The sequence below is a fragment of the Acromyrmex echinatior genome, chromosome 17 (genome assembly GCF_024713525.1).
Source record: "Acromyrmex echinatior isolate Ae372 chromosome 17, ASM2471352v2, whole genome shotgun sequence".
Lineage (NCBI taxonomy): Eukaryota > Metazoa > Arthropoda > Insecta > Hymenoptera > Formicidae > Acromyrmex > Acromyrmex echinatior.
The window spans coordinates 9591681-9598604 of NC_141868.1; the positions used below are offsets into that span (position 1 = coordinate 9591681).

Consider the following 6924-nt stretch of genomic DNA (forward strand, 5'->3'; position numbering starts at 1 on the left):
AATAAACTTGTAGAGTGGGGAGTAGGGCTTACGCGGAGCCTTGCTGCCTTATCTCAAAGGAAGCGCGAGTATAGGTTCTACCAAATTTTGGGAAGTGTCGATTGGTTCTGAAAGGACACTCCCATACTCATTTTCAGTATATAAAGGGAGCTGTCGAAGACAGAAACGTACATTTTATTCACAAACTCTTATACTTATTCGCAAACTCTTAAACTTACTCTCAAACTCTTAAACTCAGACTCTTAGACTTAGACTTAGACTTAGACTCACTTTCAGACTCGCACTGCTTCGATCACTCAGCCAGTCAGTCAGTTACAGTCAAGGTGAGAACTATCCTCGCGCTTCATCAGAACCTCGTTTTCACATTTACCTTTTTTTTTAATAAACGATAATATCAAATCGAATCTATCGACGGAACGTCTAAATCTCTAATCTCTAATTCTTCATACAAATATACACATATATATGAATATCTGAGGAGTCGTTGCGACTGTCGCTGCCAATAGCGTGGCCCCCGTTGTCGGCACTTCCTCGGAGAATTCATAATTTCCTCGTATTCAGAGAGCTGTTACGACTGTCGCTGCCAATAGCGTGGCCCCCGTTTACGACAGTTATCCGGAACATTATAATTCTTTTTTTTGCATTACTTCCATGCCTATCAAAGGCGGACGAAGACAAAGGGAAAAGAGATTGAGGTTCCAAGTTAAATCGGCCCTTATTTCGAATCAAGATCCTTTCCCCTATTTCCAAAAACTTGCGCAATTGCTAGACCAAGACAAACCGGTAGACTCACCCCGCGAACCTGTCTATACTCTAAATAAATTGGAGGTCAACTTCACGTTTCCTAGTTACAAAACCATTCCAAAACACGATCCACGTAGATTCGCCTATAAACTTCGCGATCTTTTTGGCACCGGATTCAAGGTTACCCTTCCTTTAAATTATCCAATACTTCCCAGTGAATCGCATCCTTAACTACACAACTTAATCTCCGGTCCCCGAGTAAATTGTTTAAATACATTGACTCAAAAACGGAGAAAAACATCTCAATAACAACATTGAGACGTAACATTCTATAATTTTATAAAAATATATTTGAAGTAATATGTTCATTAATAACGTTATTTATTTTTTTAAAAATTATGAAAAAAAGGAAAAAGCAGAATCGAACATAGGATCCTCAATATTCTGATCCCGCACCTAACGCCCAAGACCACGCTGAGTTTTTGCGGATCACCTCTATGAATGCGGTACATAAAGTACACGGAAAATCGTAAACTATATCTCGTCAACTATCACTAGCAAAAATGATTTGAAATCATTTTTGCTATTATACATTAATGAGAAAGGTATAGGTGATTAACCCTTTCACTTACAATATCATGTGAGATTCGTGGTAAAGAAATCGGGCCAAATATAAGTATCATTGATGAGAGCCGTGGTACGTCTATCGGGTCAAACATAAACAACACGTTCCAGGCTGTTAATTATGGCACGCGCCATCGAAACTTGAATCGTAGGGCAAAGGGTTAATATAATTTAATAAAAATTATGTATTAGAATCTAGAAATGTCTCTTTCCCCCTTATGATACACGCCAAGCAGCCGGGATCGCCGAGAAAATATTTTCGGTCACTAGAAACAAGCGATCACAGAGAGAAGGACAGAGAAAGACTCATTGTTTTGCTAGATGAGCCCAGTTCGGCGTGCCGCGCGAAGACTCACCGATTACAATCGGAGTTTCTATCCGTTTTTGTTTTTTTTTCTATCTCGCTCTATCGAAACAACAGAAATTGAAAGAATTTTAAATCATAAACACGGTTGCCAGTTCTCCGTTTTTTTTTTTGACAGACTTCGGTTTCTTGAACTAATATTCAATACTCTAGCAGATGTGAAAATCTCCAATTTTTGTCGTCTGCTGGAGTATTAAATATTAGTCCAAGCAACCGAAGTCTGGCAAAAAAAATACGGAGAGCTGGCAACCGTGTTTGTGAATTAAAATTCTTTCATTTTCTTTTTATTAAATTATATTAATCATATATCTTTCTCATTAACGTAGCAAAAATATAAATGCAAAAATGATTTCAAAACGTAAATATTGATGAGATATACAATAGTTTACGACTTTCCGTGCACTATATGTATCGCGTTCGTCGAGGTGATCTGCAAGAACTCAGCGTGGTCTCGAGCGTTGGGTGCAAGATCAGAATATTGGAGATCTTATGTTCGATTCTGCTTTTTCCTTTTTTAATTTTTATTTAATTAATAACGTTATTAATAAACATATTACTCCAAATATACTTTTTATAAAATTTCAGAAATTATATATGTGTACTTCAATGTGTTCGAAATTAGTTGCGCATTTCGAGCCGATTTCTGAAATGCTGCCTACTTTTCACAACCGCTCGACGCTTGACGGCCGAACCGCTCACGCGTGGACGTGTATCTCAAGAGTGTCATAGTATAAGAAACATGCTGCGACCATACCTTCCAGCAAATTGTCATGAAAATATTTTCCTTCCTACATAATATTGTATTTTCTTAATAATGATGATTGAACATCATATTAATAACTTAATGCATTTTACTAAATGTAATGTACTTTTAAAATATTACTTTATTATTTTTATGATACATTCAGTTTCAAAGAGTTACTGATCACGTTTTTGTGCCACAGAATGTAATATAAAATTTTACTTTACCGCATCATACATCTGGTCATCTATTTGTATTTTTTTTTAGTGGAATAAACCTGGAGAATACACTTAAATGACGTATCAATAATAGAACTTCAAAGATAATAGAGAGTTTTTTTACAATAACGTGGATTTAGATACGGTGAACGCCTTTTCTTAATTAGTCGCTAAGGAAAAGATAATGTGATCATGATATCGATTATGTATCTTTTTTCTTAGAGTGATAAATAAAAATTTTTTGTATGATGTGTATATATATATATATATATATATATATATATATATATATGCATACATATATCATTTTGCGTGACGCTGTATATGTAGAAAACAACGGCGTTATACGAGTCAATCAGCTGTAACCAGTATGACCCGCGTTCACAGTACATTGCCGCAACAGTACTGTCAATGTAGTGTAGTGTAGTAGTGTTCTACACACAACCATATATGTGTGTGTGTGTGTGTGTGTGTATATATATATATTTATATATTTATATAGTGTTTTTTGTCCACAAAATAGAAAAAATGTAGCAGAATATTGTTTGCCTTTGATAAGAGAAGGTTATGGATGCTTTATAACAAGCGACTCAGTACAATGCAGTACAATATCTCATCCTTGTATTATCGAACAAGATTGTAATGATGCACCGTGTCGCACTGTTGTTGGAAGGCACTCTAGAAAGCCAAAATTGGTTATTGTGATGTGTGTTTCTTGTTGGCACCCTATAAAGCCAGAATGAGAAAGGTTAGCATCTTTGTTATTCGTGAAAATATCACTTTTATTTATCATACAAGTGATATGATTAAATTTATTGTTATAACAATAAATTGCGCTTTGCCTAATTATGATCCAATGTCAGAGGCGTTCATCGTGGGCTGACTATTTTTAATTTACTGCCAGAGGCGTTAATCGTGAGCTGGCTAGCTATAACAAAATGTCACAGCCATAAATCATATTTTGGCTAATTATAGACGAATGTCAGAGGCGTTCATCGTGGGCTGACTATTTTTAATTTACTGCCAGAGGCGTTAATCGTGAGCTAGCTAGTTATAACAAAATGCCACAGCCGTAAATCGTGCTTTGGCTAGTTATAGACAAATGTTAGAGGCGTTCATCGTGGGCTGACTATATTTAATTCATTGTCAAAGGCGTTAATTGTGACCTGGCTAGCTATAACAAAATGCCACAGCCGTAAATCGTGCTTTGGCTAGTTACAGATAAATGTCAGAGACATTTATCGTGGACTGACTATTTTTAATTTATTGGCAGAAGCATTTCGATTATTAAATTTGGTGAAATATATTATAATTACGGAACTAATTTATAGAATTTTGCGTCTGCAATTAAAGAAATGCAAATAGATGCATTGTCATGATGGAATCAAAAGCTAATTGCTTGACATAACCGAAACAAAGAAACAAAAAAATTAAAAAGAAAAAAAAACTGAATATCAGTAAATAGCTTCTTTGGAACCTTACAACTTTTGTTTGAAGCGTTTTTTCTAAAAACGTTATATAATAGCCTTAGCACAAGGATGGTCGTAATTGAATCGTAGAACGTGAATCATAGGGCAACGCATTATATTTTGGCGTACTATGCATGCCGATACAAGTTCACATTCCTTTACGATTAGTTATAGTCACTTTTATATTCAGCTCCTAAATCCGGAGTCTTTTTGGACACCCTATATAATATATATGTTATACATATATGTATATATACATATGTATATATATATATATATATACAACATACATTACACAGTCAATAGTCACATGCATAATTTTTGTACGATGCTGTACGTTTATGAAATGTATGTAAGTATATCATATTCAAAGTGTTTTAACAAATATATACACTTACAGGTCAATGTACGTTGACTAACAGCAAGTATATTTTTACTAAATAAACACTCTGACTGTGACTTAGATATATTTTCGGATGCAACCATGTATTTGAAATACATGTATACACGTGTAATGTAATAGCACTTTTTCATTTATTCCCAATGTCATTTTAACTTAGGATGTAACATGTATTGTCAGTACGTAAATACATTGCACATACATATGTAACTATTCCATCTCTTTTTATTATGTTATTTAATGGGCCTTTTACAATTATAAGCCATAAATCAGCCATAAATAAGAAGTCAAACGCTAAAAATTGGCTGTGATTGATCAATTTTTAGCTTCTGACTTCTGATTTGTAACTAATGTGTTATTGTAGAAGGCCCATAATAAAAAGAGATAGAAGTTAAAGAGATAGTACTCATACTTAGCTTTTCATGCAGATATAATATAGACACAGTCTATTAGTGAATATTAGAATTATATTTTATGTGCATTATGATGTGTACACATTATAAAATATATTTCTAATTCATATTCACGTGTGTAGCTACTTCATCTCTTTTTGTTACGTATAACAAAAAGGTGTACTGATGTTCTCTTTTTTCTACATTTAATAAAAAGAGATAGATGCTTATAGTACTTATACATTACTAATATGTCGACTATATATCTAATATAGAAAATTGTATGTACATTATACTATGATAATTCTAACATTGTTGTAATATATAACAAAACATTATTAGTGAATATAAATTATAATTATATTTTATATGTATTATAATGTACATATACACAATAATGTACCCAAAATATAATTTTAATATTGCATATATCATTAATTCACTAACATGTTTATGCCTTCACTAATATGTCAATAATAGTATAATATTTTTTGTGCTATTGTGTATATACACATATATTATAATACACATAAAATGTAATTGTAATTCGTATTCATGAATGTCTTTTTATATACAACGTTAGAATTACATTTTATATATCATTATACACATTATAATATAAAATTTTAATATTGCATAAAAATGGACATAGAGAATATCTGCATGAATATCTATATATATATATATATATATATATCTATATATATATATATATATAATGATATTCATTTATGATAATATATTATCGTAACCTAAAATGGCATTGGATGTAAGAAAAAAGTGCTATTACGGTTTCGTCTCGATATATCTATTAATTAAAAATCTGTATTTTATGTATATTACAGACTTTTAGTACAGGTGATATATATTGATTTAGTACTGATATAGAACACGGCCTACATTGCATGTGTATATAATACAACTAAATATGTATATAATGCAACTAAATTTCTAAGGTCCGATTCTACAAATATAAGATTAACTTCAATTATGTTTATTTTTTTTTCAATTCTAAAATTGGAAAATTTTCCAAAATAAATCTTACATTGTGGGACCGATCCTAATACACGTCCCTGTTAAGATGGTAATGTAGGAAACGGAATAAAAATATCGATAATTAATCGATCGAATTTCCTGCATGATCATATTAACTTCAGAAGGCGTAAGCAGCTTATACATTGGAAATGAAAACCTGTAATATCGACCTTGATCAACTTCGGCCTTCGCTCCAGCATCCCCTTAAGGCGGTCACGATGGCCAAAAGATAGTAAATCAAACAAAAAATGTAACATAACGCGAGATTTCAAAATTAATTTGTTCTCGGTCAGAGCGGCTGAAATCCCACTAAGGATTCGGAGCGACACGCGCGTCACGGGCCGTGATTGATATGTGATAAGTTTATTCTTATTCTGAGAGATTATAGGCGTTGAGATCGGATAGGTATTTCGAATTAATTTTTCTTAAACCCTGCAGGATGATGACATGACAGTTCCAGCATATTCCTTAACTCAGCATGGAGTTATCCTGCCTGGAATTTCATCGCAATATTGTACATCGGCATGTGGCACCTCACGGGTGTTTCGATTGGCTCACGCGACACATGTATCATGCGGTGTCGGCATGACAGAATCATACTACACCGAATAAGTTTCTAGGAATATCAATTAATTAATAGAAATACTTTAGATAGACGATGCGAGATTAAATAACGAAAAATAATTCAGTGCGAAACGAAAAAAGAAAGTAAAATTATATTTCTACGGAGGGCAGGACATAACAGCTGTAAGAGATATGTATAGCATAGCACATGTTTCTAGTCTTCATAAAAAGTGAGATTGAGCCATTTATAATTTTATATAATAAGAATACATATAAGTAGATATAACTTGGATTATACAATTATTGGATTATATAATTTATAATTATATATACTTTGCCATATTTAATTTAACTTAAACTTATTTAATCTAA

At 32.7% G+C, this 6924-nt stretch overlaps 1 long non-coding RNA gene across 1 annotated transcript; it reads left to right on the top strand.

The window, feature by feature from the left end:
- Positions 1 to 5734: 5734 nt before the first annotated feature.
- Positions 5735 to 6702, top strand: LOC147906987 (uncharacterized). The gene is made up of 2 exons (XR_015547994.1): positions 5735 to 6342; positions 6427 to 6702. It is a non-coding gene; the product is annotated as an uncharacterized LOC147906987 (long non-coding RNA).
- Positions 6703 to 6924: the final 222 nt, after the last annotated feature.